This window comes from Balaenoptera acutorostrata, chromosome 11 (genome assembly GCF_949987535.1).
Source record: "Balaenoptera acutorostrata chromosome 11, mBalAcu1.1, whole genome shotgun sequence".
NCBI classification, from domain to species: Eukaryota; Metazoa; Chordata; class Mammalia; order Artiodactyla; family Balaenopteridae; genus Balaenoptera; species Balaenoptera acutorostrata.
The window spans coordinates 12,013,568-12,040,935 of record NC_080074.1 but is presented as its reverse complement, the minus strand read 5'-3'; the positions used below and the strand labels follow the sequence as shown (position 1 = coordinate 12,040,935).

The window sequence follows — 27,368 nt, the reverse complement described above, 5'->3', positions numbered from 1 at the left end:
CCCTGGTGGCGCAGTGGTTAAGAATCCGCCTGTCAATGCAGGAGACATGGGTTTGATCCCTGGTCTGGGAAGATCCCACATGCCGAGGAGCAACTAAGCCCATGTGCCACAACTACTGAGCCCACGTGCCACAACTACTGAGCCCACGTGCTGCAACTACTGAAGCCCGCACACCTAGCGTCCGTGCTCCACAGGAGAAGCCACTGCAATATGAGGCCCGTGCACTGCAACAAAGAGTAACCCCCGTTTGCTACAACTAGAGAAAGCCCGTGCGCAGCAGCAAAGACCAAAATAAATAAATTCATTAATTTAAAAAAAACAAAAAGAGGCCCAGATTAATGGAAGACAGAAAGCAGCCACGTTGGGGGCAGGGCAGGGGGGAGCGTGTCTATGGCTGGGCCAGCTCACCCCATCATCCTGGGAAATCCATCAAATGCTATTTACTGGATGGTTTTGGCAAATCAGAATTAGTCCCAGGGACGGAATTCCCTGGCAGTTCAGTGGTTAGGACTCTGCACTCTTATTGCCGAGGGCACGGGTTCCATCCCTGATCGGGGAACTAAGATCCTACCAGCCGAGTGGCGTGGCCAAAAATTTTTTTGAAAAAGGATTAGTTCCAGGTATGATACCCAGGTGAATGTTTCCCACCTACCAGAGGGATGTCTCCACCTAGTGGACCCACAAGCATCATCACACCTAAACTCCCCCCACCCTCCTGTCCCCAAACCTGCACTCTCTTCTAGGTCTCCATCTCTGGCTAAGACACTGTCCTTCTGGTCACCCAAAGCAGTCACTGTAAATTCCTCCCCGGTGGATTAGCAAGCCCTCCACCAACCTCATGGCCAGCACGCCTTCCATACCAGGCCTGCCTCCAGTCCTTTCTGGGCTGTTACAGCTGCTCCTCGCTGGTTCTTCTTCCCCTGCATCTTCCACCTCCTTCAAATCCAGCCTCCTCACTGCATTCAGGATGACTCAGCAGCTCCATTTCTAGGCATGCTACTTTCTATTTTACTGATATTCCTAGCCCATCCAAAACAGTTCAAGGGCTCTGCGACTTCCCCAAAATAAAATCAAATCATCTTTGCACGGTGAGTAGGCCCTTTGTGACCCTACCCATGAATCTCCTCTGTGCTCCTAGCCCTTCCTCTCCCCCTGCCCTCCCTTTGTGGTGCAGCCTAAGCCGTCCCCAGCTCCTCATAAACAATTCCTTCACACCCCACTCTGCTTACGCCTCCGGGCCTTCGAAGAAGAGGTGTCCTCTGCACCAGGAACCCTCTCTCAAATAGCTCCACGCTCCATCCTCTGATTGCTGTGAAAAGACTTCCCTCACGTCCCTTCCCTCTGGGCTCTGTCCTGTATCCACTGCAGTCATCCAGCAGCTGGACTGTCATGATGTGCAGTTTCATCTGAGGACAGGGACCAGCTCTCATTCATCTTCAAACGTCTAGTGCAATGCCTGACTTGGAGCAGGTGCTCAGTTAAAGTTTCCTGAATGAATGAATAAGGAAGAAGACGAAGAGGAGGCAGGAGGAGTAATGGGGAAGGTTTTCGAAGAGCTATGCAGGGAGGCCAGAGAGTACGAGAGCCGAAGTGACAGGGAGAGCAGAGCTGAAAGCACACACCAGGGTCGCAGCCACCTTATTTGTCTTATTTGTTACAAAACCCGAGCCATTTGTGGACTAATTTTTATATCCCCCGAACAAAAAGGGAAAGAAAGCATATTGGGGCTTTCAACCCACAAAGAGAAATAGTACTAAAGGTAACTTACTGGATCCCAAGAAGCTCTGCATAAGGTTGAATAAACCATCTCAGTTTTCTGGAACCATCTAGCGCCCCCTGATTAACCAAGATGGAGGTGCCTACCATCTACCACCAGACATAGCAGAAAGGACCTCAGCTGGGGTGGTGTGGCCTCTGCCCTCACTGGGAGCCAGGAAAAGTCCTGGGCCACGCTTCCTGCCTCTCCTGTCCTTGGTCTGCATCAGCTGAGCAAGTGCCACAGGCACGTTCTCTGGTACCAATTCAGAACAAAGAGATAGGACTTGGAGAAACCACTGCCTCGTGGGGCACCGGCTCTGCTGATCCCAAGATAAAATGTTTGTAATGCACCATGATGGAAAGGAATGGAATGGGCACGAATTTGGAGTTGGACGGCCCTGGGTTTGATCCCCCGCTCAAGATTCCTGTGATCTTCAAGCTGGGAACACCTCAATTTCCTAGCTTTAGAAAGAGAAAAAAGTATGGACCGTCGACCATTGGAGGAGTTGTAACTCAACTTCCCAGCAAAGAATCCGACATTTACTAGGAACTGCCTCCCAAATCCTCTGTCTTGTCCTCCTGACCTGATTAATCCTAATCCTTCCTGGAATGATACGTGGGGCTTACAGAAAAACCCTCCAGAAGCTTGGTGACTCTTTCTCCAGGTTACGCTACTCCACAGGGAACAAGGTGGTACAATCCGGTGACTCTTAGCCACCTTAGCCTCCTAAGTGATTTGCACGAGGGGAGAGGGTTTTCTGGCCAAGGAAGGTTGCAAATGCTGCATCCCATGGCCCTCCTGCTGAGCCGGGATGCACACAAAAGGTTCTGAGAAGCCTGCAGTAAGGAAACCCACTTCATTTTGCCCACTCAGGCTTAGCGCCCAGGAATATCCTTCAGGAAAAATATTTCTTGATGCTGGCCTGGGAAATGCTGGTCTGGTGGGATGTGTGCAGGAGGCTTGTGGCAGAGGAGCTGCGGTTGAGTCTGGCTTTGGCACTGACCAGCTGGGTGACCCTTGCTGGGCAGCTGCTGTCAGGCTCAAACAAGATAATGGACACAGAAGCCTTCCTGCATAAACACGGGGGCTGTTCGGCCACTCAGCCACCCAGGGCCAACCTCACAGCAGCCCCTCACCCCGAGGTGCTCACTGTCCCCAGGCTATGAAGGGGGGAGGGGCCCCCCAGCTGCCCAGAGCCCAGAAGCTGCTGAGGAATGGGAGAATGGAGGATGGGCCCCTCCCCTCCCCACCTCAGGAATGTTGTTTGCTTACAGAAGAAGCTGGGACTTGTTTCCATTAGCAGTATTCCAATCCAAGCCTGTATCGATGCTTAGCAGATAAGAAAACCAGACCAGAGACAGGCCAGAGAGGAATTTAGCACCAGAGCCCCAGATCCCATCCCCTTCGCCCTTCCCTCCTCAGAGGCCAGCTGGAGGGGCTTCCCAGGACTCCTGAGTTCCCCAGGGAACACCGAGATACAGGGCCTGCACCCAAGGAACGCAGGCCATCAAAAGTGACACCAGACTTGAGTATGCAGATTTCCTCCTCCTAGTGAGGACTAGGGGGAGGGGCAGGGGGGAGGACTAGGGGGCGGGGGCAGGGGGGCGTGGGAGGGAGTAGCTGGAGACTGGGGGTGGAGGAGGGGGTGCACAGCTGCTCACCCAGTATCTTATCAGCCATGTTGAGGAATGTGGACTTTATTCTAGGGACAAGGGGAGGCGGGGGAGGGTGACATCACTGGATTTGTATTTTAAAGAGATCACCCTCCCTGACCTCAGTTTAAGGGGGCATCGAGAGAAGTCAGCAGTTGGAAAGTACCATGGACCAGCCAGGAGGGGGCTTCCAACCTGAGAGGAGAAAGAGTTCCTTGACAAGGCTGGGGAGAAAGAGATCACATGCCACACGAGGGGGGCAAATGGAGGCAGACTTCACCCTCTGAGCTACCACTCCGAACAGCCCAGCTCAGGGAGAACCCAGGCAAGGAGAACCCTGGCAGTCCATGCCCACTGCGGTCACTTTCTCCTAAGTGAGAAGTGACCCAGCATCCCAGGAACTCTCTGGCCAGTGTTACCAAAGTGTCTCGGGCATAGATCTCCTGCATCATGTGTCAGAGACCAAAGCGCCCGACTGAGTCTCCTTCACTAAGATACCATCCTGTCCTCAGGGCCACAAGGTACATTTTTAATGAATGAATCAAGCAACTAATCAGGGCAGGAAGCAGAGCTTGAAAACAGCTCTTATTTAAGAAATCCACCATTCACAATGACGACCTTTCCCACCTAAAGAGAAAGATCCCTATGGCCTTTAGACCCCAACCAGCTCCTGCAACCAATGCCTCCAACTACCTTTCCAGCCCCATCTCTCCTGTCCCCTGCCAGACACTCTCATTCAAACAAGACTCCCAGACTTCTCTGGTGGCGCAGTCGTTAAGAATCCGCCTGCCAGTGCAGGGGACAAGGGTTCGATCCCTGGTCCGGGAGGATCCCACATGGCTGCGGAGCAACTAAGCCCGTGGGCCACAACCACTCAGCCTGTGCTCTAGAGCCCGTGAGCCACAACTACTGAGCCCGCGTGCCACAACTACTGAAGCCCATGCGCCTAGAGCCCGTGCTCCGCAACAAGAGAAGCCACCGCAATGAGAAGCCCACGCACCACAACGAAGTGTAGGCCCTGCTCGCCGCAACTAGAGAAAGCCTGCACGCAGCAACGAAGACCCAACACAGCCAAAAATAAAGAAAGAAAGAAATTTATAAAACAAACAAACAAAAAAAACACACAACTCCCCAGAGGACAGTCCTCGCTTCATCACAATTCTCCACTCACCCAGGCAGCCTTTCCTAACACCCGGTATATTATTCCTCTTTCTCTCTCCTCTCCCCAGGCCAGCTCCAGCACAGTCTGCCTTATACCAGAACCACCAGAACCTCTCTGCCTGTCCCCATCGTCCCTGGAACTCCTTCAGGTGCTGACTGAGCCCAGGGTTCAGAGAGAGGGTCCTCAGTCAGTCGGTGCCTGTGGATGTGAACTCGACTATTCAGAATGCTTGGGTTTACAGCTCACATTGTGCCTTCCGGAACCTGGCTGTCCAGCAGAATAACCATTCCCTCCTAACCCCTCCTGTCTGGTGTCAAAGGAGAGGACAGGCACACCAGCAATGCAGCTCTCACGCAATGCTAAGAAGCTGGGCGAGCAGCTGCCAGTAGATCTGCGGGTAAGTTGTCTGCACTGGACGTTGACTTTGCTTTTAACTGGTTCAATATCTGTGTAGTGAGATCACACATGTGCCTCACCTACTCGGTAATGAGCTTCCACTCGGCTGCCCAGGAGAAATTGTAGAGAAGCAAGTCGTTTCAGACGTGGTAGGGGGGTCCCCCCCAAAGAGCGAGGTGCACATTATCCTCCCAGATGCACCCCCAGGTTTGACAAGGTTGACACAATAGCTTGGCTGACTTCTCATCAGGAACTCTGCACGGATACACCCCCCGGCCCTCCCGCAGATAGCATCTCCTGAACCCTCAAGAGCTTCCCACACTCGCACAGGGGTGACACAAACCTTCAGATTCCTGCAGTCAAGTTACTCCTTCCCTTTGGTTCTGCTGATAGGACGGTTTTTCTTTCCTCAAGCATGCAAGCACAGTTTGCTGAAACCCAACACAGAAAAATAACCATACTGAGAAGATTTAATTATACGGCCGCAGTCTCAATGGGAAAGTGCAGCGTGCTGGTTTCCTGAGTCCACATCAGGACGGCTGAGAAGCCCAACTTGAGGTCAGAAACGAGAGACAAGTTTGAAGACCACTCAATCCAGGACCCGCCAGGTCTTCGGCAGCTTGTTATTCTGAGTGATGTTCAAATGACACAAAAAACAAACAAAATCCCTGAATATCGTAGCCGCTACCACCAATAGCCATCCTGATCCCATTCTGCTGGGCTGAGAGCTCTAGGGCCACGACGGATCCCAGTCACCACCGGGTCCCTGATGACGGACCTGCGTAGGTGCTGAGTAATCCCTAATGAACTTTAGAAACGGGGAAGGTTCCAGTCTCCCAAAAGGTCCAAACTCCAAGGACCAAGCCCAACCGACTCTCTGCCACCCATTCTTAAAGTGCCTGAGGATAAGCCCAGTAATCCCTCATCTTATTTTCCAAACCTCAGTGATTCTCTTTAGTAGACAAGGCAGTAAAGGCCCAGAATGGGCTGAGCCTTCTCTGTGGCCATTCAGGATCATATCAGCGCCCTCATTCTTCTCCACCAACCTTCCAGCTAAATCTGATGTACACTAATCTCCGTTTTGTTTCTAACTGACACACGACTGGCCAGAGGTCAACAACGATCTTCCTGAATTGATTAGGCAGTCATTTAAGTCGGCCCTGATAGGAGAGAGACCTTCCAAATGGTGATAACTTATTCATGACCTTTATGGAAGGCGTCTTAGAAAGAATCAGACTCAGGAGACAGCCAAGACTGGCCGGGGGATTGCAGACCCGTCACTTTACTAACAGAATAAACTGGGCCAGGTTGACTGGACCCCTAGGCCTCGGTTTCTCCATGCATCAACTGGAGATACTACCAGCTGCCCCCACCCCTCCCCGGGACAGCTGGAGGACAGGAGGGCGTGGGGCTGTGCAGCCCCCAGCGGAGAGCGCTGACAGCCCCATCTCTGCAATGCGGTCACAGCACGGCTCAACTCACAGGACTATTGTGGGGACCAAAATGAGCTAAGGGAGGAGCGGTGCTTGGTGGCGCCCCGGACCCGCCGGTGCCCCTCCCGGACAGTCTTGCCTCTTCTCTCAAGGAGTTTGTGTCGCTGCTGAGCTAGCTCATAATGAGTCAGTCACAAATGCTGCGCTCACAAAGCCCACTTCGGGGGCTTTGAAGTCACATCCTGCCTAGCCTCACTCAGCATGATTTATTCCACCCCAGGAATGCAGCTCACTTCCCAGAATTTTGTGAAGAACTTTAGTTAAAGAGTCTGATCCTGCAGGGAGCTCCACTTACAGGCTCAGCTGCAGCGGTGGAGGAGACCCAGCTCGGCTCAGACCTGTCGGCAGGAACCACACAAGTCAGGGCTGAAAGACCCCACCCCACCCAGCCCCCGCAAGAAGCATCTCATCCTGGGGGCGCCAACATTTTTTTTAAACTCTCAAGTCGCAGTAGAAAAAAAATAATTTAAAAGCTTTTTATCGCGAATACGCAAATGTGTCAAACAAAAGCTTCGCAAAATGGTATGTGCACACTATGCACTCTGATATTTTCCACTCGAGTCTATTTAGTTCCTAAAACTACTGGTTGCCACTGGTAGTCTCACAACCCACCAGTGAGTCTCAACTGACAGCTTGAAAAACACCCATCTGACCTCAGCCTTCACTGGGTATGTGAGGCTCAGACTAGGCCAGCGACTTGCCCAAGATCACACAGTGAAGTTCACAAGCAAAAGTTAAGTCCAAAGCCAAAGCAAGGCTGGGGGTGGGGGGCGGGGCGGGGGGCGGTGTCAAACCTCCAGCAGGTAAGACGGCAGCTGTAGCACCCCAGTCACCTGACCTGGGCTGGACTGTTCATCTCCCGCTGCTCCCATCATTTGATCCTGACACCCTCAGTAAAGCCATGGCAGGTATCCCACGGCCCCCGCCCCATTCCCTGCTCCCCACCGTCCCCCTTAAAAAAGAGGGAGACAGATGCTCAGGGAGGTGAAGTGACCTGTCTGGATCTGGGGGCTTAGGAAACATCTTTTGAGGACCTGGAGCCCAGGTGGAAAATCACAAGGACAGAAAGAAAGAAGAGCCCAGTTTCTTCTGTATGCAGAGTAACAACAGATCAAATCCACTACTACCAAAACATCACCACTCAAAGCTCCAGACCTAGCCCCACACTGTAAGAGATGCCCAGAAGTGCTATATTAAAGGCTTAATACAGATGAGATGGGAGAGGAAAAGCCCACCGCCCCAGGAAGGTGCTCTCCACACATTTATATCCTTGGGGCAATGTCACCTAACCCTATAATGAGCAGACCCTCCTGCCTGATAATAGCCTCTGTGTGTGTGTGTGTGTGTGTGGATGTGTGTGTCTCTGTCTGTGTATAAACAGATATGCCTCTGCATATCTGTTTATACACACACACACACACACACACACACACACACTCTATAAACAGGAAACCCAAAGTCCCCATCTCTCTAGATCAGTGGTTTTTAACACTTCCAGCCATCAAAGACCCCTTTGAGAATTGGTTGGAGGCTGTGAACCCTTTGTGTACCATCTTAGGGGGTCACAGAGACCCTCAAGTACAGTCCACGGACTTTTAGGAGCCCCCTGGTTACCAGCTCAAAGGCAAAGGGGCACTGGAGTGGCCTCCTTCTCCACCAAGGCAACGTGAACTGACTTAAGAGGGTTTTCTTCCTTCATCATCCTCCAGAGGGTTAAGCAGGATCTCACAAAATGGGTCCAAGGGAGCAGAGCTGCGGTCGGGATGGCCCAATAGTGAGAGTTTGCATGGGAAGCAGAGGACCTGGGATGGTGAGAGCAGGAGGCCACATCCCCTGGGCTGCTCTGATCACTCTGGACGGCAGAAACAAAAAATCCAAAACTGGACAGCAAACTGTCTCTCTTTCGTTTCCATCCCTTGGGCCTGTTCACCACTGAGCCAGCACGGAGCCAGCCCTGGGCACACAGGCTGGAGGGCGGGCAGAGCCAAGCTCTCCAGAGAAGCCAGGCTGGACAAGCAGCATCCCAGAGCCTTCGCCCTCCCGGGAGAAAATGACCCAAATACAAGCCACACACGGGGTGAAGATAAAACCCACTTATTTCACACTTTACACAAAAATTAAATGACAGCTCCTAGAGCATAGTGTGGTAGCACCCGTGTCTGAAAGGTTGGCCAGCCCAGCTGTCCTTGAGCAGGGAGCCTGGCCGCAGGGATGACCTCACCACATCTGTCACCAGAAACCTGGCCGCTGCTTATTTAACCACCCGCTGAGAATCATTCCTTTGCCCGGGCCACAGGCTGGTCCCAGAGGGGCCAAGGCTGAAGCTGCGTGAGAGAAGCCGTGGTGGCCCCTGCCTTAGGGAGCGGCCAGATTCGGCCACAGCAGCCTGCCCTGGGCAGAGCCTCCCTTCCCCAACACACAGACGTGTGCACACACACCCCACAGAGGCTGTGGGATCAGCGCAGGATGGGACACATCCGGCCAACCTGGATGTGGGCACTGGAGTCTCTGTTCACTGGCTGAGGGATTCTGGGAACATAATTTTTTTTTTTTTAATTTATTTTTGGCTATGTTGGGTCTTCGTTGCTGCACGCGGGCTTTCTCTAGTTGCGCCGAGCGGGGGCTACTCTTCGTTGTGGTGCGCGGGCTTCTCATGCGGTGGCTTCTCTTGTTGCAGGGCACAGGGTCTAGGCGCGTGGGCTTCAGTAGTTGTGGCACGCAGGCTCAGTAGTTGTGGCGTACGAGCTTAGTTGCTCCGCGGCATGTGTGATCTTCCCGGACTAGGGCTCGAACCCGTGTCCCCTGCTTTGGCAGGTGGAGTCTTAACCACTGCGCCACCAGGAAAGTCCTGGGAACATAATTTAACCGTTCTGCACCTCCCTTTCTTCATCTGTACAGGAATCACAAAGCCCACCGCACAGGACCACGCTGACACTTAGTTCTGGGTGCGTATCACATGAGACCTCACTACTGCACACGACAACGCAGAGGTAGGTTCTGTTAGTGTCCTGCTTTGCAGATGAGGAAACCAAAGCCCAGGGTGCTTCGGTGACTTGCTCCGGGGCGCGAGTAGTAGCTGCTGTTGCCTGTACCGCGGGGTCTGCGCCTACCCAGCAGGCTCTGGACATGCAGAGAGGCAGCAAAGGCACAGAGCAGTCGGCAAGGCTGGTAAGAAGACCTGGTGACCGGCCGTCAGCAATGGGTCAGGAAGGGGACGGCCCACAACCTTCCCTGCCACCCAGCACCCAAGCGCGGCTGACGCAAGCCCCCTCGCATCAGGCAAGTTTCACCTGCAAACTCCTTTAATCCGATTTCTCTAAGATGAGCATGTGGGAAGGGGGAGGTTTCCCTCCCCGCCCCTCCCAGCTGTCCCCTGTGGATCCCACTGAGGAGGCAGGAATTTAACAGGCCTGTGGTTCACACTCCTGACCACAACCAGTTTGGAATGTCCAGGTCCAGGAGCACAAAGGCGGCCGGCTAAAGTCCCCCGAAGGGCCTTGAATCCTGCCCCAGCCCCTGATCTTTGCTTAGGACCTCAATGGAGTATCACATTCTTCAGATTCTTGTCTGAAAGCCAGAAGGGGACAGGGGGTTCGGCTATTTCAACCTAAGGACAACTAAAGCCTGAGACTTGTCTTAAAGGGGAAGAGAGCCATCCTTTTTCAGCCTCTGTCACACTGGTCTGCCCTAGGTGTGTAGACTGAGTGTGACTTCAAACTTCACAGTGATAGAAAAAACACACGAAGATCGGTTTGTTAAAAATGGATAAAATAGATATATTTATAGACAGCCTGGCACTGTGCTGGAGAAACTGTATGTACATAAAACAAATAAACAATAAAGCTAAACTTTATTGAGCACCAAAACGCTCATGGTAGTTCTTATTTTCCCCGTTCCACAGACAAGGAAACACATGCACAGAAACGATGCATGACTCCCCCAAGGTCCAAGAGCTGGCACAGGGGAGAATCCGAATTAGGACAGAGGGTCTGACTCCAAGTCCCCTGCCTATTTACACAGGTACCAGACAGAAGAACCATGGCACAGTGGTTAAACCTCAGACCCCAAAGAAATAAAGTCACCTACCCAAGGTCACACAGAGCTAAGTGACGGTGCTGGTGCTGAAGCAGGTCTGCTTGGCTCACGCTCCGGTACGAATATATTCACCCGTCTCTGAAGCATGTATTAAGTACTTACAGTGGGCCACATACAGTGCAAGGGTTCCAGTGGCAACTCCTCTAATAGGGCAGGGACACCAGCAAGTAGGGTCGAGAAGGGCTAAGCCAGAAACCAGCGGGGGGCGTGGGTGCTGACAGAGCAAGGGAAGCTCTCCCTGGCAGGCAGCCACCCAGCACTTTGGCCAGCAACTGGGATTTTAGGTTTCTAGTCCTGCACGAGTTTTCCGCAAGCGTTTCCCCTTGCTCTTGTAAAAGCAGTGTTTACGGCTCATCAGAGGGGAGAAGCCACCTCCGAGAACGCTTGCTCCACAAGAATGGGCGGGGGATGCCATCACCCCGGTGAGGAAGGCAGAGCGACCTAAGAACTGTCCATCCCTGGTCCATTCTGGGGGCCTGCTTACTGCGGCACTTTGATGTCGAGGAGTGGAACTCAGGAGCAGAGAGGATGAAAGAGGACAGAAGGAAAAGGCGCTCTGTGAACCAAGGGCAGGCGGGGGGCAGGAGAGGGTACGGGGACACATCTACTGGGGGTCCCCCATGAACCAGACAGTGAGTGCACGGAGTGCCTTCCACACTTTAGCTGCCCAAAGGACACCAAGAGATGGGTTTTATTAACCAGATTTTACAGGTGAGCAAACTGGGGCTCGAAGCAGTTAAAGGAACAATCAGTGAAGTAGAGAGAAGTTCTCGAAGCAGTTAAAGGAACAATCAGTGAAGTAGAGAGAAGTCCTAGAGGGACCGATAGAGTGTCCCTGGGTTAGAGAGGCCTCCTCTGACACTGACACATACCCACTCCCCTCTCCCCTCTTAGGGTCTGCACTCTGCCCCCCAAATTCACATATTGCAGCCTTCACCCCCAGTACCTCAGAATGTGATTGTACTTGGAGAGAGGGTCTTTAAAGTGGTATTTAGGTGAAAATGAGACCATGAGGGTGGGCCCTAATCCAATCTGACTGGTGTCCTAGCAAAAGGAGGGGGTTTGGACACAGGGACACAGCAGGGATGTGTGCAAAGAGGGAAGATTGAGTGAAGAGGCTGCAAGAGGGCGGCCATCTGCAAGCCAAGGAGAGAGACCTCAGCAGAAACCAACCCTGCAGACACTTTGATCTTGGACTTCCAGCCTCCAGAACTGTGAGAAGTAAATTTCTGTTGTTTAAGCAGCCCGGTCTGTGGTGCTCTGTACATGCCTTCACCTGACCACCATTCTCTACAGCATGACCACCACCCTGACCTGCCACAGTGAGCCTGTTTGTCTGGCTGCTGTCTGCTTCTCCCCACTGGAATGTCAACCACAGACTTTGGTTACTTTTATCCAGTCATGTATCCCCAGCACTGAAACAGTCTCTAGCACACAGCCAGCATTTGATACATATTTAATGAATAAATAAACTGAGAGAAAATGGGATTTAAACCCCGCTGCCACTTCTAGAGTCACCCACTCCCTTCTCCACACCCCGCTGCCTCCTTCTGCTTTATCTAATTCTCTATTCCTGCCCCACCTCTCCTCCTCCAATATAAAAGCTGGTAAATAATTTTAAATAGAATAAATTCAAAGATAATCTCTAGTCTATAATCTCCACCAAACAGTAGTGTAAATAAGTGACAGGAGATTTAAAAAAGATACACATTGGACCTCACCTTGACCACCAGGGAACATTATAATCTAGTAAGTGCTGAAATCCCCAGCTAATGGTTTATTCTCATTACTAATTTAACATCAATATGTAAAAAATAAGGTTAGGTGAGGTTTAGGGTTCGTTTTTGGTTTTTTGAGTGTGTATTTGATGGAGCGGGGATCACACTGAGGACCAGGACAGAGCTCTCCTACTCAAACCTCAACCCTGTGGACCCGGTACTGATCCAAACCGCCACTGCAGCCTGGAGAGGGGACCCCATGAGGTCGGCAAAACCTGAAACAGACAGAACCACGGAGGTGTCCCAGTGACCACGTCCCGCCCTGGCCCTCTCGTTCCCTCTCACTCCCTGCGGGGATGGGGCTGGCTTCTCTCCTGAGCTCTAGGAAGACTGCAGCATTCAGGCCAGGCTCCCTTGAGCCAGAAGCTGGGGCTGGGGGACAGGGGCAGAGGGCAGCTGGAAAGAGGGAAGAAGCCATTTATCTGGAATGAAAGAAAACACCAGAGCAAAGACACTGTAGCCCAGTTTCTAGGCCCTTGACCACCCGCCTTCTCCCCTCACACCCAGCCCCGCCCCACCCCGCCCCCAAAAACTCCTTTACTGTTGGAAACGTCTGTCTGCTCAAAAGCAGCCACTAGCATTCTGCAACTTCCTCTTTACAACAAAACTACACTGTTGCAACTTGTTGCTACAGTTGGTTCCTTCCCCAGAGGCAGGAGCCATAGCACAACCCAAGTGGCCTGTCTGGCTTTGGACATTCTCAGACGTCCCCACCGCACCCCCACTGCTGTCCCCACCCTTGGCCGCCTCCCACCGTGGTCACCAAGGGGCCTCCCTCAGGAGGGCCAGGACCCCCCGCCTCCCCACTGACATGGTCCCTCGGAGTCGCTGTCCCTCACTACCGCCCACCGCCACCCCACCCCGGGCGTTTTCTGGTCCAGACCTGCATGAACCAACCACTCAGGGAGGGAGGGCATAAAGATCTTCCTCCAATGAGCCCAGAAATATCTCCCAGGTCCACGTTCCTGCGCTTTCTCACCGCTGATGACAAAGTGGTTTTACCTGTTTTCCATCAACTCTACCAGGGTGTCTAAGCTACCACTTTCTCTCCAGGGCTCACCACCATCACAACCCACGACGCCCAAGTGAAGTGATTCTTCCCTGGGTATAGACTGTGAGCCCCTTGAGGGTAGGATCTGGGACGTCTCATTCATCTACATCCTAACCACCCAGCAGTTTCTGTATTTGCTGAATGAATGAATTTCCAAAAGACTCAATAAAACCCATGGAACTTTCTGGCAAAGTCAATAATGGTTCTTTCCCACCATGGACCATAACACAGCCATTAAAATAATAACTGTGGAGACTGCTGCAACATAGGAAACTTTATATTACAGCACTGAGTAGTCAGAACACACGATGGTATCTAATTTAATATTTAATTTTAGCATTTAATTTTGTAAAATATGCAAGTATATGGACAGGAAACCCAGAAAAATGTAAACAGTGGATGGAGTGAGGGGCAAATTTGCTTCTTGCCAGGTTTGTTATTATATTGTTTGTGCTATAAACAAACCTCCCCTCCCCGCTTTTCTTTCACTTTAAACAGGGAAACTAGGGGCTTCCCTGGTGGCACAGTGGTTAAGAATCCGCCTGCCAATGCAGGGGACACAGGTTCAAGCCCTGGTCCGGGAAGATCTCACATGCCACAGAGCAACTAAGCCCGTGCACCACAACTACTGAGCCTGCGCTCTGGAGCCCGCGAGCCACAACTACTGAAGCCCACACGCCTAGAGCACGTGCTCCGCAACAAGAGAAGCCACCGCAATGAGAAGCCTGCGCACTGCAAGGAAGAGTAGCCCCCGCTCGCTGCAACTAGAGAAAGCCCGCACACATCAATGAAGACCCAATGCGGCCAAAAATAAATAAAATAAAATAAAATAAAAAATAAATTAATTAAAAAAAAAAAAAAGGGAACCTATTCCAGGAACAACTGTCTCTCTCAACACTCCATGAAAAATCTCATCCCAAATCCTTCAGCTGGGAACAGTGTGCTTGCTGACCACATAAGCAGAGGACACAGGCAGAATTCCCAGCAGCCACCCAGAGGTTAAGGGCCTGGGAGTGGAATCCCGTACCGCCACATTTCCCAGGAAATGGCACAGGGAAGCAGACCTTAATGGGCCATTTGGGCTGCCTAAGGGGCTTAGAGATGGGGCCGGGGCCTGGAGCCACTAAGGAGGAGAAGAAATCTTTTACTAGTCCAGGGTGACTCAGAGGGCCTTGGCCACCTGCATCACCCTTGAACAAAGCTCCACCGAAGTCTGAGTGAATGAACAAGGTCCCAGCCCTGTTGCCTGGACGTGCTGTGCCACGTCCCTACCTTGCAATCAGCTCAGATGCTGCCTCCTCCAGGAAGCCTCCTCAGATCCCCCTGGGCCGCCAGCACTCTGGTGGGACACCAACAGCTCCTGGAAACAAGAGCCCCTGATTCCTTCCCCTCCTTATTCCCAGCACCCAGGCAAGCACCCAGCATACACTGTAAAGCTCTGAGGAGTGGTTACTGAACGATGATAGACAGATGGACAAATGAAGCAAGAGGAATGCAAGTCTGCAAGTGGGCTGATGTCAAGAAGAGCCCACTATGGAGATGGTGGCGGGCCCTCTGGCTGGCTGGCTCCCAGTGAGGACCAGCCAGGGCCCCGCCAACAGCAGGCAGGCACGGCAGCCGGGATTTACGCCGCCCTCCCTTAGGACAAAACACACACACATTTGAAAAATGGTCGGTTGAGGTTAAAGGTGAAGTCAGTAGCCAAGGCAACACTATCGAACTGGCAACCTCGCTCCAAACAGCCAACTGCACTAGGGATGAGGAGCCCCATTCTGCCCCGGCCCAAAGCTCTACTCTTTTCATTAATTCTCGGCCACTGTTAAGGAAGGAGGACTCAGGGACCAGTCCAACCCCTCACTGCCAAGTGAGAACAGGCAAGCCCAGGAGGGAAGGGCATCTGTAAGGACACACAGGGATCAGAGCGCCTGAGTCTGAATCCCTGCTCAGTCTCCTCATCTGTAAAATGGGGATTAACTTCCTACCTCCTGGGAATGAATTAAATGAGAGAATTCATGTAAAAGCACTAGCACGGCACCTGGTACCTAGCAAGTGGTCAATAAAATTTAACTCTTATTATTATTACTATTACGGGCAGAGCTGGGACTTCAACCTAGATATCCTGATTACCAGGCCAGTGTCCCTCCACCAGAGCCTCTTCCTTCCTTCCTTGCCCACCTTCCTCATCTTCCCTCCTCCTCCCAGGTGATCCTAGCCTCCAGGAAGCTGGCTCGAGATGCCCAGAAATCCCTGCTCACTCAGGGTGGCACGGGCTTCCTCACGTCCCAAGTCTCTGTCCCAGTGTCCCAACTCCCTAATAAAGGGTAAGGCTCCTGAGGCCAGGGATGGGCTCTCTGCCCTCGTCCCCACTGAAGCCCCAGCAGGCCCAGCACAGGGCAGGCCACACAGCAGGAGCCCAAGGCATCTCTGATGACTGACTTGGCCAAGAAATTTGGGATCAATACCCAACAGCTGGCTCTTCAATATTAAAAAATAGACAAAAACTTTAAAATAGCTCCCTGCCACCAACTTTCTTACCCCAGAGATTTCCAGACAAGTACCGAGCATCCGCCTTTTATGAAATGGAGAGATCACTAAATGGCAATCTAGAGCTTTGGCTGCCTGGGCCTCCGCGTCCCCAGGCTTACGGGCACAGGTACCAGTGAGACCTGAACTCCACTCATGCAACAAGGACGAGAGGTCAAGTCCATGCCCGGCGCTGGCGAGAAACTGGGGATGGAAAGATGAAAAAAGACCCTGCCTCTGACCTCTCTGTTCAGCGGGGTCTAAAACCTTCTCCCCCATTCCAGCCCAGTTAGATTAAGTCACCCAAATGGTTCCAAATGCCTCATCTTTATGTTTATCAGACAGGAAGCTGCCTTCTCCAGCCCTGTGACTTAATGCAAAACACAGGAAATGTGGCGGCTTTTAAACATAGACAACTCGAAAAAAAGGTGCCCTGGCAGCTTTATAATCACTTTTTTAAAATGCTTAAACCGACTCAGATCAGTCACCAGTTAAACTGTATGGTCTGGGGAGAAGAATGCAAAGGCTGCAGGCCTGGAAAACCTCAGCCTCCAAGCCCAGGGAATCTTTTCGCAGGTTCGTCAGTCATCTCACCGCACCTTGTTATCGAGGGACAGGCTTGTTGCGCAAATTCAAAATCTTTAAAAGCTGAACGTACATCTCCTACCACCCGAGGACAGAGGATGTTGGTGACAACCCGCAAAAGGGAGGAAGAGGAGGAGGACAAGGACTGGCCCACTTGGCATATATTTATATGTAAATTACAACAAGCCTACAAAAGCGACATCTCCATGTGGCCGATGAGGAAACTGAGTCTCCAGCCTAACAGTGGGAGGAAAGGCAAGGGTCTGGTCCTAGCTCCAGATCCCCAAGCCCTGGTTTGGTTCCCTCTACGTGGGTTTTGTATCAAAGATACAACACATCGATCACCCAAGACGTTAAGTGACTTAAAATTACTAGAAACCAGAACTGGCTGAAGGACCGTGGAAAGCCGGTGTGGCTCTCTGAGTGGCCCACCCGCTCGCTGCCTGGCGCTGCCCCATGTGAAATATTGATTTTTGAGCTTCAGGAACTTCCAGCCCAAGTGGAACTGTCCAACTGGAAGGAGTTCAGAGAAACCCGAAACACTTCTCACCCCATTTCTTAACCCTTGGGCCCCTCCCCCACAACCCCCAAAAAGAAAAAGATTAAGGGTGTGGAAAAACAGACTCTTGAGGGAAGATTAAAGGAGCTCAGTACGTGTTGCTGGGCTAAACAGTGCATAAAGTTGAGGAAAGGCATGATAACAGCTCAAAAACACTTTTAAGCGAGGCCACATGATTTTGAGAGAAAGGCACTGGGGTTGAAGGAAACCAGGGGCCAGAGCTTTCTTCTACCAACTCACAGAATGAGCTTGGGCGACTCACTCCTCTAATTGGGGGGGAGGCGGCAAAAATTACACTACCCCTCAGACCCCTTCCAGCTCAGACATTCTACAATCCTAAGCAAATTCAGTAGGGAGGACTGTCCTGTTGCTGTTGATTTTCCTTTTAAGCAGGGCATCATTCAGGATTAGAGTTAAATGAAAGGAAAAGAAAACCTGAGATAGAAGTTCCCAAAATAACATCCACGGAGGTGAGAGAGGGACCTCCCGTGGAGGACCCCTGGTCCTCTGGGCAACACGGTAAGGACCATAAGGACCAAGGACCTCTGAGAGGCCCCAAGGAAGTGACCTGCAGGCGGGGGGAAGATCAGTTGCACCTTCAACTTCCCTGCAGGCCACAGCCCAACCTGCCCAGGCAGGAAGCCATACCCTTCAGTGGCAACTTCCAGAAGGCCCTGCAAGGTTCCCTCCAGCCACAGCGGGAGGCTTCCCCACCCAGGCTAGAGATGAAGACAGCTGCTGAAGGCACCGCTGTGAGAACCTGAGAGTCAGGCTGCGGAGAAACTCCCTACACGGCCTCGCCCTCAGCCGAAGGTTGGCCAGGAGCCTTCTCTGGGCCCACCTGCCCAGGCCCGGGTGTGCTGTGTCCCATCCCAGATGCTGAATCACCTCAGGCTGGAGAAACCAGTCGGCAGAATGGGGGCCTGAGAAATTCCAACAGCAGACTGCCTGCCTCAGTTACTTTTTAAAGAGACCCGCATCAGACGCAAGGGGGCAGCTCCCCTCCTGCTCCCCAAATATCTGGTGCCCTCAAAGCCTGAGGGGCAGGTGCGGGCAGAGGGGGCAGATACAGGTTGGCATCCAGACTTCAAACCGCCCGCCCATGGGGTGGCAGGCCCATTTTAGACGCAGGCTCATTTTGGGTACTCATGTGTGACTCACGCCATCTTTCCAGGAGGCCTACAGGCTGCCTGGGAGGGACACAGCCCTGCCCGAGACCCTGAAGGGGTCTTCCACTGGCTGAAAGCACCAACTCGGTGATGAGCAGAGCCTACGTCTTCTCCGGGGCCCACATCATGCAAGACTAAGGCAGTCCTCCTTGAGAAGGGGATCGGGGCCCTCCAATTCAAAACATCCCTCTGATCACATTTTCTCAAGAATTTGGGCTTTTCCAATGTTATTAATACATAACCACAGGCCAGATGTGTGAGGGACAACCGGAGACGGGGTGGGTTGCAATGACCCCAAGTTTCCAAATGAGGAGGACCCAAGAGAATAAAGGTCTGGTCTTCTGGTCAGGGGGGTCTCCCCAGGCAAGGACAAGAGGACCGTTTGGAGCCAGGGGGATTGTGGGGAAGCTGGCAAAGGGGCATCCTGAAATACTTTCCAGACACATCTTGCAGGCTTCCTTTTCTCATACTGCAGAGAAAAAGCAATTATCTACCATTTTCCAGAACACGAGGGAGTGGGTCAGAGTAGACATTTGTTTAAAGGGGTTACTCTGGTGATAATATGACATCATGGAGAAGAAAACAGGCCCGAAAATGTTCCAAACCACAGAGCAATTCAGCCCATTTTTAAGACCCTTCCTCCTTCCCTGCATACTATAGGCACTCAGTGTGCAATCTGGGATCCTGAGCAATGCATTTTAAAGTGGAGACCTCTAAGACTGGCCAGCCAACCACTTATTTGTATAGATAATAAAACTAAGAAAATTTTGAATTTTTGACTATTTAAGGGCAACACATGTAAAAAGGCATCTAGTGAAAAAAGTAATGCTCACCCCGGACTCTGGCTTCCTGGGCCCTATCTAGAGACAACCACTATTACGCGGGTTTCTGTAGCTTTCCGTGCATAGAGCCCAGGCGACATACCCTGTTTCACCCAAAAGGGAGCAACATGTATCTTACTTTGTTTCTAGTTTTATCCACTTACAATATATCTTGAAGAGTATGGCCTATCGGTACCTATAGGTCAGCCTCATTTTTTTAAGGGCTGCAAGGATTCCCACTGTACAGCCGTGCCATGATTTATTTGACCCTCTTAATGGACAGTTAGCTTGTTTCCTGTCTTTTTCTATGACGATGCTGCAAAGAATATCCTCGGACATTTCCTTTTGCACGTCTGAGTTTACCTGCCGGGTGAGTTCCTAGAAATCAGTCAGAAAGACAATGCTTTGACAGATATTGCCAAACCACCTCCTAAAAAGAGAGCTGTTACAACTTAGACTCCTACCAACAGGGCATGAGAGTGCCTACGAAACTGGGGCATCTTGGAGAAATTAAAATTAATCTTGGAGAAAGTAAAGTGCATGTTTCAGTTTCCCAGGCCCTCTCAGGTATAACTGGTGGACACATAAACTGGTATGATGCCTTTATGGAGCAATATGGTAACTTCTACCAAAATCAAATGTTCCCCCAACCAGAGCCGGAGCCAGAAGCCAGGCCTCCAGACACTAAAAGTCCAGTGCTCTTTCCATGTCACCCCTTGGCTCTCTCCTAGATCACGGAAACCGTGTTGGAGAACTACAATCGCAGTGAGTCTGTGTACCTTCTGCCCGGGCCAGGGCCCTGCAACAAGGCTAGTGAGCACAAGCTCATCACCAAGAGCATCCAGAAGCATCAGCAGATGGGCCCCGGAAGCACCTGTGTTTTTACCACTCGGGCTCTGTGGTCAATGAGCACTGCACACACACAAGCTCACCAGTTTTAGAAGTACAAAGAGCACTGAGCTAAGAGCCGGGAAATCCATCTACACCGCCTCCCGTTTCCTCACCTGACAACCCAGGAGTTAAGTTAAAAACGTACATAGTCACTATATATCAGGCCCTTTATATGCTTTATTTCTTTTAGTTCTTCCATCTAATCCTGCAGGATAAGTACCATGATTCCCATATTACAGATGAGGACACTGAGGCTCAGGGAGGTGACATGACTTGCCTACAGTCATATAAGTGTCAGGGTCGGGAGCTGAACTCTGCCTAGTGCCAAAGCTCACAACCCCACTCTTCCCAGCTCTGAAGAACGGGATTCCATAAGTCACAGGCTCACTGCTTCCCAGGGGGCAGCCAGGGTTCCACGTCATTGTCACCAGAGGGCTTAAGCCCAGGGGCTCAGCACACCAAGGGTTAAAGCCGAGAGGCAGTGACTCTCTGAGGCTGCACAAAGGGAAAAGGCACTTCCTGCCCCTGCGGGCAGAGATGCTGTTTTATGCTCAGCAAATTAGGACATTTGTTTAATTAAGACGACACACAGATTTTGTTATTCTAAATATTTTTGGAACATGATGCTTGGGAGGAAGCTGTCAAGGCACGGATTTTTTTTTTCTTTTTTCCCTTTGCCTTGGGTTTCTCTTTCTCCCCCTCCAAGAGAAGGGAAGGGCCAGGCTCAGAGGAAAACAACAGCCAAGCCCGCCTCTCCTTTTGAAATAAAGATGTCAAGCTGGTAAGGGCTGTCTTAAGTACTTTATGGAAGGATTAGCTGGAAGAGGAAGTGAAGAAAGCACAGCTAGCCTGGCTTCTAGCAATACCCTCCACCAGGCAACACAACAATGCAGCATTTTCTGAGTGTGCTTTTCTCCCTTTAAAAAGCCCTAACAGATCCTTGTTTTGTTTTTTTCTGGAGCAAAAACGGGCAAGAGGCAGGCTGTGATTAACATGCGTCCTTCATCCTGTAAGAGGGAAGTTGTCCCATCTCCAGCCCCTTAGGTTAAAAAGTTTAAAAATAAAAAATAAAAACCAGAGAGCCCTGCCCCTCTCCTTCCTCTCCCCTCATGTGCCCTTCAGACTAGGAGCCCCACAGAATGCACCTCTTGGGCTGCCCTTCCCCAAACAGAGCCTGCCAACCCCAGCACCTGGATCTGCCCACGGGCACTGCCGGGACTTGCTGAATGTGAAGAGTAGAGCTTTTCAGTGTCACCCTGCAGCCATCTGGGGGCACAGCGGCTCTCAAATTACATGGAGCAATCTCTTGATGTTTTTAATTACCCCTCAATTATCCACTAAATGAGTCCTCACTTTCCCGACACCAAATGCTTGCCTCGGTTTGCCAAACCTGCAACGTCCTCCTTCCTGGGGGCGGCTTCCCTCCTCATCCCAGACGGTAGTGGCCCCCTCTCAGAATTCCTCGAGTCCTTTGTCTGCGGCCTGCTTGGGACACTCATCACAGGCTGCTTTTGTATTTCAGTCACTGGGCCACTATTTCCCCCTGAGGACTGTCAACTGCCCGTGGGCAGAGGCCTCTGGGTTCCTCCGCGGATAAGCTGGCTCCCTTCTCCCAATCCCCATGACTCACAGCACCCTTCTGGGGTCTCTGTCATCTTCGCCTCACATTAGAGTCATCTGCAGATTTGTTTCAGCTCTCCCCTAGATGCCCCAGGGCAGGGGCCAGGTCTTGCTCAACCTCACCCCCCTACCACCTGGCAGAGTCCCTGGCACAGAGAAGCCAGTTAAATATTTGCTCAATTACACATCTGTGTACCCTCCCCCCACCCCTAGCAGCCTTGTACATAAACTGACTAATACTAATCAAGTGACTGTCTAAATAGGCCTTAAAGCAGCCTCCCTCCTTACCAAAAAGGGAATAAAGCACCGGGTGAGGTTACAGGCTCAGATAGTGAGAAATGGCCACAGTGTTGCAGGAAGGCGCTAAGGCTCTTCCCCTTCAACAGTTACTCAACAGTTACTTTGCAATCCTGTTAAACCCAGGAAAGGGTGCACTGAACCGAGAAGCGACTGGGCCTCTCAACTGCCCAGCGGAGAGAACCGCCGGTCCCCAGGACCTGGGACTTCCCCGGAACCTTCTCCCCACACCGGCTGGGTGGGGCCGCAGACAGCAGCCCCGACGCTCGCCCTGCCCCCGCCTCAAGACAGCCGGCAACCTGGTCCAGGAGGGTACTCGGCCTGTTTGAGACACCGGGGTTCTCGGGAGGCATGGGAGGGGGGATGCAGTCCCGCCCTCGGCGTGGCCCCAGGATAGCATGGGGTGAGGACTCTGCACACGGACACATAGGGCGGGGTGGGGGTGGGAGGTAAGTAGAAAACCCCGGATCTGGCCCAAACGGGAACGATGCAAGAGCCCAGGCCGGATCCTAGAGGAGCAGGGCCCAGCTCTCCCCGCCCCCGCCCTGCTGGGGCGGCCCGCAGGTGCGCTGGAATCAGGTGCGCGCCGGGCCCGCGGAGATTGGTGCGGGCCTTCCTCTCCCGGGGAGCAGAAGTCAAAAGTCAACGGACGAGGATCTGTGGGGGAGGAGGGGCGTCTTTCCTGCGTCGAGCCGCGGTCTCCGCCGGGTACCCCTTCCCATGCACCCACCCGCACTTCTCCCGGTTCCCCTCCTCCGCCCAGCCGATCGCAGCCGGCCGAATGAGGAAGTCTGGAGCGGAGGGCTGAAACAGCCGAGCGCAATGTCTGCAGCAGGACTGTCCGATTCTGACTCAGGAGGACGCCCTGACAGCTGCCAAACGGTCCCCGCCTACCCGTTACCTCCGTTTCGAAAACGCCGGGCAACTTCCAAAGGAGCCCCCGCCCCGAGCCTCCCGCCTTTCCCTCACCCGTGCGGCTGGGTCCAAGGGACAGAGGCTCCCCAGAAGGGGTTAAAAAGTTTGCCCAACTTGGGCACTGGGCGAGGCGAGGGCGGGGCGCGTGCCCCGGCAGCAGGGGGAGGTCGAGGCTCCCGGGTGCCCGGCTGGCGGAGTGCGCCAGCGGGAGGGGGCGGGGGGAACGGAGGGTTTCCGGGGAGCGCTCGGCCCCCGAAGCCTTCCTCTGCTCCCCGAGGCCTCGCTTCCATCGGCGCCTTCCCCGAGCGTCCGCGCAGAGGTCCGGGAGACCCTCCCGGAGCGAAGGATGCGGTGCCCCGGACCGGCCCCGCAGCGTTCGCGCCCGCCCGCGCCGGTCGCGCGGAGGCCAAGAACCACACGTCGGCCCGCTCGCCCCAGACGCCGAGCGTCCCGTAGCCGTCCGTCTGCTTGGGGCGGGACCCGCCGGTGGGGCTCGCTCACCTGGACCTGGATCTGCCCCGGGGAACAAGCGCTGCTTCTCCCGAGAGGTCTTTCTCGAGCGCTCTGGCGACTACGGGATGGGGCGAGCGCGCGAGGCGGGAGCTGCAGCAGGTCAGCCTCGCTCAGCCTTCGGTACCCTGCTCAGGAACCGCGGTGATATGCGCGCCTCACCGCACCCTGCTTCGCTCCTCGCCTTCTTCCCGCCCCGCCCTCTCCGCGCGGGCCCATTCCGAGCCGGGCGCCGGCTGCGGGGCGGAGCCTGGCGGGACGAACCTGCCTCCCGAGTTGTCTCACCCACTCCAGCCCGCTTCTGGTCATGATGGACAGATATCTTGACCTGTGGGAAGGCGGAGGGCGGAGCCTATGGGGCCAGAGGGGTGGGAATTCATTCTCCCCATTCGCCCCCACCTCCACCCTCTCCACCTTCCCCCGCGCTTCCTAGGCGGGAGCCCCGCCCCCTAGGGCGGGCCCAACAAACAGCCAGGTTCCAGGAGGAGGATTGACACAGAGAGAGTCCAATCAGGAGGATCAGACTCGCAGAGGCCTCCCGGCCGGGATTTTGGCGCATTGCCTGACCCAGGGCGAGGCCAGGCGGGAGCAGACTGGGGAAGTCCGGGTTTCTGACACCCCGCCCCGCGAGCTGTTTTCCCTGACCCATGTCATTCTACCAGAACAGACATGAAGTACCATATATGGGAAAAGTGCTATTTTACAATTAAGACGGCCTGTGGGGGTGGACCTGGACTCAGCCCCGGATCCGTTTTGGGCGCCCTAAGTTCGATTTCTGACCCTCTCTTTAGAGTGGGCATGCTGCCGTCTTTCAGCCTCCAGACCTTTGCACGAACGGGTTCCCTGAGCCTGGAGTGCCCTTCCGAGCCTCTCTTTACCTCCACGTGGTTAACTCGCACACTTCCTTTCGGGTATTTGTTGCAAAATGTTTTCTTGGGGTTTTTTAGGTAGGCGAAGCGCATTTTTTTTTTCCTGGTTACTGCCCACAACAAGAGGATTAATTTTGTTTTTTTAAGATTTTTTTTTACATTTTTAATCCATCTGGAATCCATTTTAATTCTGGAGTGGGAAAGAAATCGAATATAATTTTTGTAATAGCCAGCTATCCAAACACCACCATCACCTACCGAACTCATATATTCTTGAATCTGTTTCTGAGTTGTATCCAGTGACCTTTCTGTGTGTTCCTGTGCCAGTTCCACAATACTTTAAGGATGGTAGCTTTATAACACATTTTATATCTAAGAGGGTAAATTTCTCATTACTCTTTCCTTTTGGAATCTTCTTCCTATCATGACTATTCTCCCAAATGAGCTTCAAAAAAAGTATGATCTAAAGGCAAGAGAAAACTGGAAAAAAGATTTTGCAACTCTGTGACAAAGAATTATTATCAACAATATGTAAAGAGCTCTTCTGCTTCCATAAGAAAAACCCCCAATACTCCAAAATAAAAATAGCCAAAAAAGGAACAGGCTATTAAAAAAAGAAATATAAATGGCCCGTAATTATGAAAAAATTAGTCATCTGAAATGCAAACAAAACTACATGGGATGCCATTTTTCACCTATCAAATTAAAATAAATAAATAAATAAAATGTCCACTGTTAGCCAGGTTTAGAGATACAGGTGAGAAAGTAAATTGATCAATTTTCTCTGATAATTAATCATAAAATAATAATCGGAAAAGTGCACCAAGATGGGTTTAAAAGTTCTTTGCAACATTGTTTATAGTCATTAAATATTAGAAGTAAATGTACAATGTAAGAGGTTGAATAAATTTTGATACATCCACATGTTGAATAGTACCCAGAAAGTCATCAAAAATTGTATGTAGATTTGTAATTACTGACTTAAAATATACTAAGTGAGGAAGAGCAAATTATAGAATGCTATGATAGCAGGATTTCATTTATTTTTTTGTAATGTTTGTGTGTGTGTTATGTGTATACATGTATGTATGTCTCAGAGAGAGAGAACGAGGTTTAAAAGGCATTATATCAAAGTCTAAGTAGGGGTTATGTCTTGGCAGAAGGACTGTGACTGATTTTTTTCTTTTTCTTATCTGTATTTCTAACACATATATCACTTGCATAATTTTTTCAAAACTGGGAGAAAAAGACTCACCCCCACGTCATCTTTTTTTTTTTTAATTAATTTATTTTTATTTATTTATTTTTGGCTACGTTGGGTCTTCGTTGCTGCGCACCGGCTTTCTCTAGTTGCGGCGAGCGGCAGCTACTCTGCGCTGCGGTGCGCGGGCTTCTCATGCAGTGGCTTCTCTTGTTGCGGAGCACAGGCTCTAGGTGCGTGGGCTTCAGTAGTTGTGGCTCACGGGCTCTAGAGCACAGGCTCAGTAGATGTGGCACACGGGCTTAGTTACCCTGCGGCATGTGGGATCTTCCCCGACCAGGGCTCGAATCCATGTCCCCTGCATTGGCAGGTGGGTTCTTAACCACCAGGGAAGTCCACCCCTACATCATCTTGAATTTATCTTTCATAGTATTTACACACTAGATTTTAATTGTCCATGTACTTAACTCTTTTCTCTGCTAGCAGCTGCCTGAGGGCAGATAGGAAGTATGCCTTATTTGTGGACCCAGAACTGACACAAGGCTTGGCATGAAATGGTCCTTAGTGGATGCTTGAACAGGACTCAGAGAGCATCTGTTTCCTTATCTGCAAAATGGTTGTAGGGACTTCCCTGGTGGCGCAGTGGTTAAGAACCCGCCTGCCAATGCAGGGGACACGGGTTCGAGCCCTGGTCTGGGAAGATCCCACATGCCGCGGAGCAACTACGCCCATGCACAACCACTGAGCTTGCGCTCTAGAGCCCGCGAGCCACTATTACTGAAGCCCACACGCCTACAGCCCGTGCTCCACAGCAAGAAAAGCCACCGCAATGAGAAGCCCGCGCACCGCAACGAAGAGTAGCCCCCGCTCGCGGCAACTAGAGAAAGCCCGCGTGCAGCAGTGAAGACCCAACACAGCCAACAATAAATAAAATAAAAATAAATAAATTTAAATAAATAAATAAAATGCATGTAATCACGGAGGCTTGCCCAGCCCGCAGGACTGTTGGGAGGAACACAGAAGCGGGCCTATAAGTGTTTTATAAATGGCTAAGCAATGTGTACTTACAACACAACATTATGGATAATGATCATTTCCATTTTCCTCACCCTCAGCCTCCTACACCACCCTTTCCAGTAAAATGAGGTCACTCAGAAGATGGCCTGTCAGCCAAGCTCTGAATTCTCTGCTCCCCATCTACTAGCCTGGATCCTTCCCTAAATGAGGAAGCCCTCCTACTTACTGTCCAGCTTAACTCTTCCTCTATCTCCCAGAACCTGCACTCTCGTTGGTGTCTACCCTTGTAATATTTTAGAAAAATATTTTATCTCTTTTGTCTGAGTATTAAAATAGTATTACTGTTGGTGTAGAAAAATACCAAAAAGAAGGCAAATCAAAATTACCCACAACCTTACCAGCACACTGTAGCAACTGTTAACAAATCTTATTTCCTTCAAATCTTTATACACACACATATTTAAAATAAAATTGAGAGATCCACATATATATGGTCATCTGATTTATTACAAAGGTGCCACTGCAAAATAAGTGGGGAAAAGATGGTCTTTTTAATAAATGGTGCTAGATCAGTCGCCTATCTGCACATGGAAACATGAATCTTTACCCCTTGTCTTATACCTCTGAGATAAATAGTTTAGGATGAATCCAAGACCTAAATGTGAAAATTAAACAAGAAAACTTCTAGAAGAAAGTTCTTCATGACCTTGAAGTAGGCAAAAAAATTTTAAGACACAAAAAGTATAAGCCACAGGAACCATAGGAAAAATTGTTTTTTGTGTTTTTTTAAATTAATTAATTAATTTATTATTTTTGGCTGTGTTGGGTCTTTGTTTCTGTGCGAGGGCTTTCTCTAGTTGCGGCAAGCGGGGGCCGCTCTTCATCGCGGTGCACGGGCCTTTCACTGTCGCGGCCTCTCTTATTGCGGGGCACAGGCTCCAGACGCGCAGGCTCAGTAGTTGTGGCTCACGGGCCTAGTTGCTCCGCAGCATGTGGGATCTTCCC

At 51.6% G+C, this 27,368-nt stretch overlaps 1 protein-coding gene across 1 annotated transcript in view; it reads right to left on the bottom strand.

Moving 5' to 3' along the window:
• Nucleotides 1-23,477, bottom strand: part of MYH9 (myosin heavy chain 9) — a 90,857-nt gene extending 67,380 nt beyond the window's left edge. The window contains exon 1 of the mRNA XM_007165677.3: nucleotides 23,268-23,477. The gene's annotated coding sequence lies outside the window, so the exon portion shown is untranslated. The remainder of the gene's footprint in view (nucleotides 1-23,267) is intronic.
• Nucleotides 23,478-27,368: the final 3,891 nt, after the last annotated feature.